Genomic DNA, 13,195 nt, shown 5'->3' on the forward strand with positions numbered 1-13,195 from the left:
CTCCTGAAGCATTAATACAGCATAAACTAGTGGAGTTCTGGTTCAACACTTCCACTGTATTTGTTTAAATGTGGAGACTGCAAAGTGTAAAATTATTAAATATGGTGGAGAAACAGAATAAAAAATACCTACAAGGAAGAAGACAAGAGGCTGTATCTGATTCTAGTTCAGATGCATTAGAGCTTACCTTCTGTATTTCAGAGGAAGAAGCTATCCAGTCAAAATGAACTGTTGACCAATGGACATCATGCACCTAAAGCATTGTTCTAATGGATTTCCTATCACTAGGGACTGGAAGTTTCCACTGCAGGATGCTAATGAAGAATCCTGATCTAGAGTTTTCTGGCAGTAGTGCTCTTGAGCGAAAACTGCTGTAACCAAGTTAAAGAGGACTTAAAATACGGGTTCTAGAACAGCTGCCATGGCACCCAATGGGTGTTTCAATCAGCCTTTGGAGGAAACAGAACAAGCCAGCTTGTAATGAGGGAGAAATGTGGTGCTTTAACTTTAAATTTTCATTTACAGTGTGCTGTTATCAACTTATTACTACACAAGAACAGTGACAACTTATGAGCTTTAACAGCATGCTTCTACTTCATATACACTTCATACTACGTATAACTTATGTGCGCAGACACGCTGAAGTCCAGCTTAAGGACCTAGTAGTATGGGTGCTTCCACATAAACAGTTGCCTTAATTTTCTACACTCTAAGCTAGTTATTGCAGTAAGGGAATGAGTGCTTAGTGGAATAATCAAATCCTTATGCCAATTTCCAGAGAGGGTCAAGGTTCACTCTGTCCGCTGAACAGCCAGTGGGTATTTGCATTCAGGCAGCACAGTTGATTTCAAGACACAAAACATACTGTAGTAAAGCAACATTGCAAGTGTTCTTCCACCCTGGATGAGATCCAACTGGTGTCAGGTAGAATATTTAGACAGCGTGTAGGCACTCCATTTCATTAGAGGTCTAATCAAATTTCTAAATGCTAGAACAAATTGCTATTTCCACACCTCTAATCAGCAATGAGGGTGCTTTACTGAGAAGAACGTCAATCAACTCGGAGGGAATATTTTTTATTTTTTCAGCTAATAGGGATAATTACATTAAAACAGATTTAGAAACATATGGCCAAAACCCCTCCAGATACATTTAGCCAGTAATGTAACTATATTCCTTCACCACATGCTAAAGCAGGAGATATTAAACATATTTACAAGCACATGCTATTAAATTAGCTTCAATGCTGTTAAGATACTGTCTTATTAAATAGTTTTTAACTGCAGAATTCATACAGAGGAGAGAACATATGCTAGCTTTCAATCGTTTTGTTGGTATCAGCCAGAGCAAATCCAATGCAGTAATAAACAGCCCAGAGACAGATAAAAGATGATTTTGAGTAAGCAGCTCTGTACTGCTCTAAGAATTGCTTACACCAAGACAGCTAGTACTTCTTTGCTATCATCAACATAACTCTGTTTTACTTCAGTTGTGTGGAATTGCTCAGAAGCACAAATTCTTAATTCCCAAGTAACCTACAAGTCACATTTAATGTTCCTTTTTGAGTGAAAATGTTAAGTGAGAAGTCATCCTTGCAACTATTCCTCCCTTCTAAGGAAGAATTTAATTGATCCTTTAAAGTATCAGTTGACTCTAGAAGAATTTACAATTCCCCCTAGTTTCATGTCAACACTAAGTTCAAATTTAATACACTTTAAAACAGACACACAATTATGCATTTTGATTCCAAAGTGCAGCAATTGAGACATACTGGTTGTATTTACGAGTTTATTGCTCATTTTGAATAGATGAAGACCTGATTTTAAAGTCACCTTTTACTTTTCTTCCAAATGTCTTCTGCACTTGAAGAGGTAAGAGAGACCTATGGCTCCACATAATTCTCAAGAATGCGATTTCTCCTGTCATTCATACATGTTAACCTAACATTTGTGTACATTGGAAGACTTAAACCACAATCCAAAGGGTGGTGCACACAGTGACCACACAATACAGAGCAAGTCCATGAGAAACTTACTTCTTGTGTGATGCAAGGCTTATCCCTTCAGTTCCAGCCTACTCACAACACATGAAGCCTGGAATACTTCCTATCCCTCTCCTTTTTTTTCCCACTGGATCCCCTGAGGAAGGGGACTGCAGGTAGCCTCACACTGTTACCAAGTTCACTAGGTTGGGTGCTGAGCTCAGAATCCATTAGAAATCCATTGCCGGTCTAACAAAACAAGATGCTTACCTTGAGAGAAATAGGAGAGAGTCATTAACAAGAAAAAAAACAGGTGTTTAATTAGAAGGTTGTATCTGTTTATTTATCTTACTCTAATTCAGGTAACCAGGGACACTCAGGAAAGATTTAAGATGCCGTTCTAGATTAAGAGCACCAACTTCCATCTGTTACCCTGAGTACCATTACTTATACCCTGTTCAGCTCCTCCCTAACTTAGGTCCCCAATTGTAACGAGCACTATGCCCTAGAAGAAAAAAGCCTGTGCTTCAAAACATCTTACTTTCAATTTAAATAAGATGCTAGAATGAAGATATTTGAATAAATCAATGGTTGATATGGTCTATACCAAGAACAAAACAGTTTCTCAGCATCCTAAACATGCAATATCAACTATCATCTACACTGGTATTTTGCCCCAACTGATATTTATCCAATGTCTGATATGCAAGAAGCATCCTATAATAAAAATTTGAAACCAGTGGTTAAGAGAGACATTTAAAATTAACACCCCTTCATCATAGCCTCCCCTATTATCAGTAACACTAGTTTGCCCAGGGTGGCATACCGAGAACCCCATCAAATTTCTTGAACTATCCCTAATGGATTCAATGGACTGCCTGATAGATAAAGAGTAAGAAAAAAATTGTTTGCGAAGAATATCCCTACCTCCCTGTAATGGAATTTCACAAGATATTTGAGTCATCTGCATTACGCTCCCTATAGCTTCTACTTAAAGTGCACAGACTACCAGGCTGCGTTGCAGAGACAACAATGGGAAGGACCTCTGCATACAAACAGGAACACCTGCAAAGAACAGAGAAATTAAACAGCATAAATTATTTCCATACAGGTTTTTCCAAAGCTGATGGTGTGCAGTTTCTCATTAACTGAGGTCTCCCTCCTGACAATTCGAATTTCTTTTCTACTGAAAACGCCCCTTTTCCCCCCCGTCTATCCTGACCCACTTAGACAAAAGCCAATATTCAGCCTGGCCAAGCAAACTCTGCTTGCGATCCCTTCTTATTCTCCAGCCCTGGAAATGGAAATCTGATAATAAATCTCCAGACCAACTCCCCTAGCTACGCAAAGCCAGGGAGAATTATACCACTATCTTCTCTTGCTCAAATCTCCCTAGCCAGAAAAAAGGTTCAAATAAAGAACCAAACGAGTATTAACAGCTCCCTCACCAATGTGGGAGAGAGGAAAAACCAAGGATGCTTAATGAACCGTATTATTTTTTTCAGATTTCAAAACACCGCCATTTAAAGAGATGTGAAATTTGAAGCACTAATTAAGTAATATGCATAAATTTAAAGCAAATGTGCACAGAGTCCACATCTCCAAACCACAGCCTGCGATTTGGCTAATGCAATGCACCACTCCTACCAGCAGCAGTAAGTCTTAACAGAGGACAACCTCCACGCTTGGCTAAACTCGCTCCCAACACTAAACCTCAAAGTTTCTTTTGAAGAAAATCCTCCTCCCCACTTTCTTTCCTTTCTTGCCTCTGCTCCCTCCCTGTAATTCAGAGAAGACTGTGTTTTTGCTGTTGTTTTTTTAAATAAAAGTGACTATTCTAAATGAGCATGGTTCCTACGAGGCCATGTCTTACAGCTTTTCATTGCAAAACAGAGTCCTTCACCAGAGGTTCATTTCAGTCATGCCACTCTCATTACAGGTCTAATGAAAATTTAATAGTTCTGCCTTCTCATTTGCAGCCCCTAAGACTAGAAACATACAGGGAATATTTTTTACACTAGCTTTTAAGGCCAAAGCGGAAGAACCCAGGAACCCTCAAGACCAGCATACATGAGCTAAGAGCAATAGCGCTCTCTGACTCCAGGCAACGAAGCCAATAATTACACATGGGGGTGGGAGAACAATTATTTAAAAGGGTCAGACTCTGCAAAGATACAAATTACTGCAAGACTCATGAGGATGGATAAGGAGAGAAACCACAGTCATCTCTGGATTTTCACTGCATTTATTTCACAAGAAAGAATCCAGTTCTTTAAGTTGTTTTTTTTTTTTAACCAAATCTTTCCAGAAAAAGTAAGAACAAATGATGAGGGTGAGGGGCCTGCTGCCGGCAATCTTAACTGCCCTAAAAGGTTGGGTCTGTTGCTTTTGGTTTATAGCTTTACATTTTGGACCCTCAAAGACCCATCTTCCTCCCCTAGCTGTGCACGCAGGATTAGTGGAGGAGTGACCTGAGCTGGTTTCACCACGGCAGTGCTCCAGGGGACTGGAAGACGCAAACACCAAAGGCAGACACCACGTTTTACACAACAGAAAGTTGCTAAAATTGGAACCAATACAAACAGAGTTGGATTTTCATGACAGACTTTGCAAATCACTTTGAGAGCTCCTTTAGGAAGAGGCATGTTGGAGATTCAAAGTCATCTAGGCAACCGTAAATTAAGACAACTACAGTGTGAGAAGACTATTATTAAGAGTGCTCAAACTACGGAAGACATAATTTGATTTTACAAAATAAGATTCTCTGTGACAGCCAAGTTTGTTGACCAGATTTCCAAAGCCAGCTACACTATGCAGCTCAAAAAAAAAAAAAAAAAAAAAAAAATGCTGCACTTTGGAAAACGCAGGGTGTTTTCCAAGCAAAGGCATAGCAACTCTCATTTGCCTATGCTCAGAATAGAGTGAACCAAGTTGACTTTCCTCAAAATAGTTGAGACGTCCTTGAAAGGCCTCTTGATTTCTACAGAATAGGTAACAGCATCTCCATGCACCTTCATGACACATGGTGACACATATTTTAGCTTACAGGGGCTTACGAGACCTGACATTAGACTATTTTTGGTTCACTTTTGGGCTACTTTCTTATTCACCCACACAGAACAATAAAGTGAATGAAAGTGTGTCTTGGCTTTTTTTTTTTTTTTTTGGATATGACCTCAACTCCCTGAGCCTAGGCTAGTGCTATTGTAAGCACCGCATCATTTAATGACGTTCACACATTTTACTATTTTAAAAGTAGGTGCTTTTTTTGACAGCACCAGACCTAGAACAAACTCTTCCAGAACCTCATACCTCTGGACACTTCAATTTTCCATCCTAAATGTATTTACAACCATTTTACATCCATCTACTCTTGAGCTCATTTCTCCTCACTGGCTCTTACCATCAGATGTATTTATAGACACGGATCATATCCCCTCTCAGCCTTTGTTTCTGCTGGATTAGAAAAGCAAACTCTTTTAGTCTCCTTCTGCAAAATCAGTACTCCGTTTCTCCCAGCACCCAGCCAGCTCACCTCTGCACCTCTTTAATCAGGGTCCATCCTTCCTGGCTTCCCTCCTCCCCAACAACACTGCCCTGCAGGGTGACAGTAAGCTGCTGGTCCTCCCGCACACTGACGTCCTTCTCCCTGCTCCTTCCAAGGAGCTGCTCTTATTAAAAGTTAGGAGCAACAAATAGCCAAGCCTATAACACTTACACTTCATACCACCGGATTTCACGCCACTTCTAACTATGCCAGTGCTCAAGGTCTCCCAGGTTTCTATGAAATGTTCTGCTTTTTCCCTGGACCAACAACATTTACCACTTCTGCTGTGTGTATGTCTTTCAGAGACAGTCACGCTCTCACTGCGATTCGGGACAGCGTTAAATCAGGTTAGTTTCAAGTGATCCTTGGAAAACCCACTGGTAGTCTCCTCTCAGCACAGGGACTTCTCCTTCCAGCATGACCCACCACCATCCCCACTCCCATCAGTTCCCAATCACTCCTCTATAATTAACAGAAACAGAAAAATAGACAAAATGTGTCAAATCAAAGGTTCCTATTGCCCAGTAACCTGTCACTGCTGGGGACAACAGCAGACATGTAACAGCCAGGAAAGCATACAGAAACTATACTGGAAAGTGTTGCTATTTCCTGTTTACAGGTCTCGTTGAATTTTTCTGTTATGAATTTGCCCAAAACTTTTCAAACCCACTTAAACTTTTTGGTATTTAGAACATTTTGTTTTAGTAAATCCCAAAGTTTAACTTGAGCTGACTTGCTAGTGCAGCAAGGAGTTCAACCTTTGACGTTACTTCAGATATTTAATGAATGAAGTCTAGTTTTAGTCCATGCAAAGCTCTAACAGACATCTTATCAACAAAAGACTACTACATTAGTCTAGCATGACCTACTTCTGGTGGTATCATGTCATGCATATTTTCTTCATGTATCTGTATGCTCTTCTGTCAAAATTTGCTTTAATAACTTGTACAGTATTGAGACTCGTGCTAAAGAAGGAGACTGGCATGGAGGGGATGAGGAGCACTGAAAATTATGTCCATCATATTGATGGCCATTTTCCTCTCACAGGATCACCCTGATTGGGTAGGTCTATGAAAAACAGGAACAGATCCTGGCTTTCATATACCTTTATCCAGGACTCCAGCACAGAGACTGGCTCAAGCCAGGAGGGTCAGCTAAGCCAGGTTCACTTCTACCTTGCCAACAGGGATGAATGCTTATAAACTGCACTCCCCCATCACTCATTTTGCCATTGCCCTTGTATCTCCCTCACTGAAATCTAACACAAAACAAATATTTATACCTGGCACCACATTTATACTCATTCTCTTTTCTATCCTACTGACTTGTACGTACATGTAAAAGAACCTTTTACTTCACATGCTCTGCAATTTGCAACTAAGCTTGAACAGTTGGCAAACTCTCCCTGGTCCTACATTTCCTGACATATCGGGATTTTTCCATCCCCTGAAGACTTTTTGCTTATTCCTAAAAGCCTTCCTGAAGCAGTTATTTGTCCAAAGAAATACTGAGCCCTTCCTATGTATTCTCTTCTTGCTTGCTTGGGCTATTGGTTTTGTTTAGGCAGGAGAACCTCGGGTTTCCATCAGGCTCCAGACCCCCTCCAGATTTACACCCTGGAGCTCCCCTGCCCAGGGACTCCCCCAGATGTTGGATTTTCAAACGTGAGAGCTGGAGGCTGTCCCGATTACTGCAATGGCAGCAACTCTCGGCCACCTCTAGGAAGACTTGGCTACAGCACTTGTATGCCATTTTAAGCACTTTTCCCTCCTGATATGCCAGTTTTGTTACAAAGCCTGACCATCAATCCCACGAACCCGAGCTACTCATCTCGCTTTGCTCATTCTTCCATTCATTTTAAGCTGAGTCAAAGCATTAGCCTCGGTTGTCTGTTCAACAAGGTCACTCGCCAAACCCAAACCAGCATCACCTATTACTGGTTGTCTTTTTTTTTTCCTAAATCAAATAATGACGTAGCTGTCATATCTATGGCTGTCTAAGCCCTTCTGATTAGCAGCAATTGTTCTGCAAGTAGATCTGGTTATTTAAAGTGTCCCGTAACAATAAACCCAACCGGAAATTGCACCTTTTTAATATGAAAAACCTTCCTCATAGGCAAATTTAACCCATGGATCCTCAGCAAGTTTCTAACGCTATCCTAATAGAACTTTCCATAATAAAATATAACTTTGATTAATTTGAAATTAGCTGAAACCTAAAGTGCTGCATCTAGCTTTTCCTGTTTCCCTGCTGAAAGAGAAACTTACCTTCACCCATGAGAATCCAAAACCTGCTAGACTATTTCAAATTTCATTATATGCCACTGAGTAGAAAGCTTGCTTTGCCCTTAACAACAGCACTACCTAAACTGCAAGCGTTCAAGTGGCTTCAAATAAAGACTTAAGACTGAGGAGGGCAGAAGAGATTCAACATGTTTTAAGGCCAATCATTTTTCCAGTATATTATCACATGAGCATTAAAAAAAAACCCCAACACCATCAAAAGAACAGATGAGGCAGCACTTATCTGAAGATTATTACTCTGAGACTCAGGTCAAATTTGCATCTCACTTCCACCAAGCCCTTTTTTTTTTTTTCCTGTTTTCTACTTGCATGCGTGCCATTGAAGTGCAAAAGGTTAAAATTTACAGTGATTTTTATTGTAAATAATTACAGATGTAGTCAGAAGCCTTCCACTTCTATGTTTATTGTCTAGCCTAAAACACAGATGCAAGGATGTCGTAGCACAACCACTGAAAGCATAAAACACCTATGTTTCAAGAGGGTTTCAGAGGCTGCCACTCAGTTTCTTTTTCTCTTTCCCCAATTTTGCAACAAAAGTAGTTGAACTGACCACAGACAAACCAGGACAGCGCTGAGCTGCCTTCCTCAACAGACCCAACTGGGTACCTATGTTTTACCATCATCCTCCCTAAATTACTTAAAAAACAATAATAAAAATAAAATAAAAAATAAGTCTAATCCAGCAAGTTTCCTGTTACCAGGAAAGTAACGTTTAGTCCTGCCCCCCCCGATATTAAAGAGGTATACAAAAAAAGTCCTACCCAGTAGGATGAGTCTACAGCTTCAAAAATTGCAATAATTTAAATTTAATTTTAGATCTACAAGTGCTGCCAAGCACCACTTTATTTGTCAACAAAACATTTTGATTATTTGGCAGAACAAAGCAAGCTCCCTCCCTGCTTTCTCCGCAGACATATTTGGCACCGGTTAATTTGTATGTCTTCAGACATATGTCAAGTTTGAAGCTGTTTCAGGCTTTAACACCGCAGAACTTCTCTCTTTTAAGTACTTGTTTCTCTTAAAGCAGTAACAGCAGCAAGTTAAAGCCAAGAAGGGATTCAATCCTGCAACGAAATGGTTAAAAATCAGACTCTGCTGATGTGCGCTTCTCTGATCCATTACATTTCTCGCAAGCTGAGCTAAGAGCTGAGCACCAAGTATCAACTGTAATATGATCCAAGAGTTTATGGAAAAAATAACTGCACATACCAAGCATGCACATTTAATAAGATTTTGTTTCCATTAAAATATTCAAGAAACATGATTTTTAAGATCTGCTTCTCTCTCTGACCGATTTTTAACGTTTCTCCTCCCCCCTCCCCTAAATACACACCTCCTTTCCAAAAACCAAACCCTTAAAAGAAAAAAAAAAAAAAGGAAAGAAAAAAGCAGTCCTACTGCAGGGAAGAGAGGCTTGAAAAACAACTTTGATTGGCACTTGGCCTGACCCACAGAGGAAGAAAAACAGTTTTTGGACAAAGAGCGCAAATATTTGAGATCATTGACTTACAGGCTTTCTTAGCATTTTCAAGAACCAACCTGGTGCAAAAGTGTATTGGGAGAGACTGAATAAAAATAAAACCAAAAACGGCATCGCATTCATCTCGGGCGCTCGGACTCGGCGCGTTTGCACAGCTCAGCAGTTTTAATTCATTTGCACTGGACAAACAAAAAGCACCTCAACTAATGCTCCCCGTTAAGCAGATGTCGAGAGGAGGTGGTGAAGAGATTACACTCCTCCTGAAGCACAGAGGGTCCGCGCAAGGGAGCGGCTGGTAACTGCAGGATGGGGTTTAGCGGATTGGGGCGGGGGGGGGGGGGCAGGGGCTTTTTTGGTGCTTTTTTTATATTTTTAAAGCTCCGATTTCCGATGCCCCCGCACAAAGACTTGATGGAGATCGTGCTGATGAATTTTGCCGGTGAGATACGTGGACGAACTTTCCAAGGACGGCTGCGCCACCGGTCAATCCCCCCACGCCATCGGGGAGGCCAGGTGCCCCCAACCCCTCGGGGAGCGGGGGGCAGCCTAGGGCAAGGGCAAGTGACAACCGTCCCGGGGGAGGGAGGCGAGGGGGGTGCGGGACCTGGCACCCCTCTGTACCCCCGGCACACCTGGGGCCACATCCCCACCGCCCTGCAACCCTCCGCTGCCTCCCACCCAACACCCCCCAGGCACTCTCCCCCCTGCAGGCCCCATCCACACCCCCACACCGACTCAGGTGCCCCACAGCGCCCGCCCCACCGGCCCAGTGCCCCCCACTGCCCCCCGCCTCAGCCCCCCGCCCCACTGCTGCCCTATCGCCCATTTCTCCTCACAGCACTGCCCCCCCACGTCTCTGCCCCACCGCCCCGCTCCCTCGACCCCCACCCCCCCAAGTCTCTACCCCACCGCCTCCCGCAGCCCCCGCGGCTCCCCCCGCCTCACAGACCCCCCCTCCCCCGCCGGTACCTGTCTCGGCACCTTCCGGCAATTGCCGCACACCCGGTACTGGCCGGCGGCGGAGGCGGCTGTGGCGCTGCCCACAGTGCCGGAGCCGAGCCGGTTCATGCTGGCGGGGAGCGCGGCGCTGGCCGGGCGAGGAAGGGGGGAGGCGGCAGGGTGGCTCCGCGCCGCTCAGCAGCCCGCGCCACCGGCCGCCCCCATCCTCCAGCCGCGGCCCCAGCACCCCGCTCCGGGCCGCTGCCCCATGCGCACACCCCTGCGCCCTCCGCCAATCCGCGCGGCCCGCCCCGCCCGCCGCCGCCGAGCCCCGCCAATCCCGGAGGCCGCCCGCCGCCAACCAATGGGCAGAGCTTTCTCCGGCTCCCATCTCCAGGCAGCCTCCGAGAGGGGGCGGGGGAAGGGGCGTGGTCACCGCCGTGGAGGGGCGTGGCCGGCCGCGTCTCTGGGCAGCGTTGGGGAGAGAGGCGGGGCCGGCGCTTCGGCGCGTGCCTTCCCCTGGCCAATAGGGTGGGTCAACGGGCGCTATGCAAACGAGGCGCGAGAGGCCCCGCCCCCGGAGCGGGGGGCCGCGGTCCGGCGGGGCGTGTGGGGGAGCGGCAGGCGGGGGGAGGGGGGCGGCCGGGCCTCGGGGGCCTCGGCTCCCCCCCGCCGCCCCGGCTGGTCCCCCCGGCTCTGCTCGGGGGCGCTCCCCTTCCCCATGGTCCCCGAGGGGCCCAAGTTTGGGGGCGCGGAGCAGGGCAGGGCGAGGGGTCACCGGTGCGGTGAGGTGCGGGCCTCAGCGTCCCGCCCCGCCTGTCTGCGGGCCCCGGGGCCAGGCCTCCGCCCAGGCCCAGGCCCAGGCCCAGGCCCAGGCCCAGGCCATCCTCCCGGGGTATCCCCTCCCCACAGCCGCGGGTCCGTTAAGCGTGGTGAGGGTGCTCGCTGCTGCTGGCCGAAGGCGTCCAGGGCGGGGGGCTGCCTGTGCGGAGGGCAAACTGCTTTCTGCAAAAGCGCCCGCTCTGAGGTGGCAGCGGGCACATGTGGGGACGAGACTGCTATGCTGCCAGGCGGAATAGGATTAGGTATTTGCTTTAGGGGACGTTGGGAACGTTTAGAGCACGCATGCGAGTGTGTGTGTGTTTGCCTCGGGTCACCGGGATTGTTAGAAGTGATGAGTCAGGTTTTCTAGGCTCCATGCTAATGCACAGAGAAGGAGTGTATAATTAGGACAGAAACAAATCTATAATCTGCAGCCTAAGATAGCTGGGGTATAAACCTCTTTTTTACATCAGAGCATCATTGCAGTTTTCCTTGTTTGTGCGCTCTTTAGCTTTAGATTTTAAATATGCATATATGGGCTTTAACGTGAGTAGTCCCACCGACATCAATAAAAGTTTGTTTATTAAATGTCGAGCCTTAGAGAATTCCTATCTTGAAAGGTGATGGCATAGGAAGATTTGATTTTGTTATGGAAACATGATGCTATAACCCTATGAAATTTCCAAGATAATTTGGGATGTTACATACATTGTTTTCAAGGTTTCTCCTGGCAAAACAATTGTAAATCAGCTGCTTGAGAAGTGTGATCTGCTTTGCCTGGGAATACTTTCTATTTTTGCAAAATGAAGCGTTGTGTAATTTAGTCAACTGGCTGGCTAAAAAGGGCACAATGCAATTAGTAATTTACATCTCTTAAAGGAGACTAATTGAACTTAGATCTGACTGTCTTTGAGAACTACTGAAAAGTTTCTCAGGTCAGACTTTACCACTGTAAGTAAAACCAGATCCACAGCAACATCCTCCTCCATCCTTCCCCTTCCACCCGTTTCCAAAGGGACCTTTTCCTGAGGTGGAGCTGCCTTCAGCAGATGGGCACACTGTGGACTCTGCTATTGCCAGTCAAGTCAATGTGGAATGCTTCCAAATGTTACAGTCGCAGGCAGCCCATACAAAATGCCTGGACAGAAATAAATGGAAGAGTGGCTTTTTTTCCAAGTAGTATAGTAAAATGACATCCCAACGTGAGAAAACAGTTTGCTGGAGTGCAGGTACTTGCTGTGCTGTGTCGGCATCCCACATACTACAGCATGGTGCTATTACAACTGAAGTGACAAAGGAAAGCCAAACAGCTAAGTTCCACTGTCTAATCTGAATGTAATGCTAAAATGTAAGCAAGCAACATGAATGAGGTAAATGGCTTTTTATTTATTGCTGAACTCCATGATAATGTTATCTGAAATGAGAAGTTTTAAAGCAAGCAGAAGGGGTTCAGAGTTACTCTAGCCACAAGCGATGGGGAGTTGACTCTACAGCTCAAGACCACTTTGAGTCGTTTGCTGTCGAAGTGCCTGGTTCAAAACTCAAACCCATTGGCAAGGATGGTAGCAGGCAAGTTTGAAACACAGGGAAGAGAACGATTTCGATTGAGTTACTCTTAATATTTAACACTGGAACATTGGCAAGTATTCACATTTCAAATAATAGCATCCATCCATTTATTTTCTTTCCACAGTGGCAAGTACACGTGACTGGACATCCTCAGAAATGTGGTTGGGTCCCATTCCTCTCCACTGAAATTATTCCCACCTTGAGTGACAACTTCAGACCTTTAGCAAAGCCCATTAAAAACAGGAAAATTTTCCATTAGCCAAGTGTGAAAGGCTGGCTTGTACGGAAGTTTAAAATTTGGGAAATTTGATATCTAGTCTCTGTTCTGCCACATACTTCTTGTGAAAGGGGGCGGGACATGTATGCCCAGATGCTTGAAGTATTTGGTTGACTAACCCTCACTTAAACCATAAGCACTTAAGTACCTTTGTGGCTCCCAGTCTTGCCTTTCAGCACTTTAGTATCTGAGAAATGTCAAGAGAAGCATAAACTTTGAAAGTGTTTCATTGCTTTTGGAAACAGTACAGCAAATGGAAGTTGCCTGAAATCCTTTC

At 44.8% G+C, this 13,195-nt stretch overlaps 1 protein-coding gene across 2 annotated transcripts in view; it reads right to left on the reverse strand.

The window, feature by feature from the left end:
• Window positions 1-10,349, reverse strand: part of SESN3 (sestrin 3) — a 37,970-nt gene extending 27,621 nt beyond the window's left edge. For both annotated transcript variants that reach the window (XM_059825753.1, XM_059825824.1), the window contains exon 1: window positions 10,281-10,349. The gene's annotated coding sequence lies outside the window, so the exon portion shown is untranslated. The remainder of the gene's footprint in view (window positions 1-10,280) is intronic.
• Window positions 10,350-13,195: the final 2,846 nt, after the last annotated feature.

This window comes from Gavia stellata, chromosome 1 (genome assembly GCF_030936135.1).
Source record: "Gavia stellata isolate bGavSte3 chromosome 1, bGavSte3.hap2, whole genome shotgun sequence".
Taxonomy (NCBI): Eukaryota; Metazoa; Chordata; class Aves; order Gaviiformes; family Gaviidae; genus Gavia; species Gavia stellata.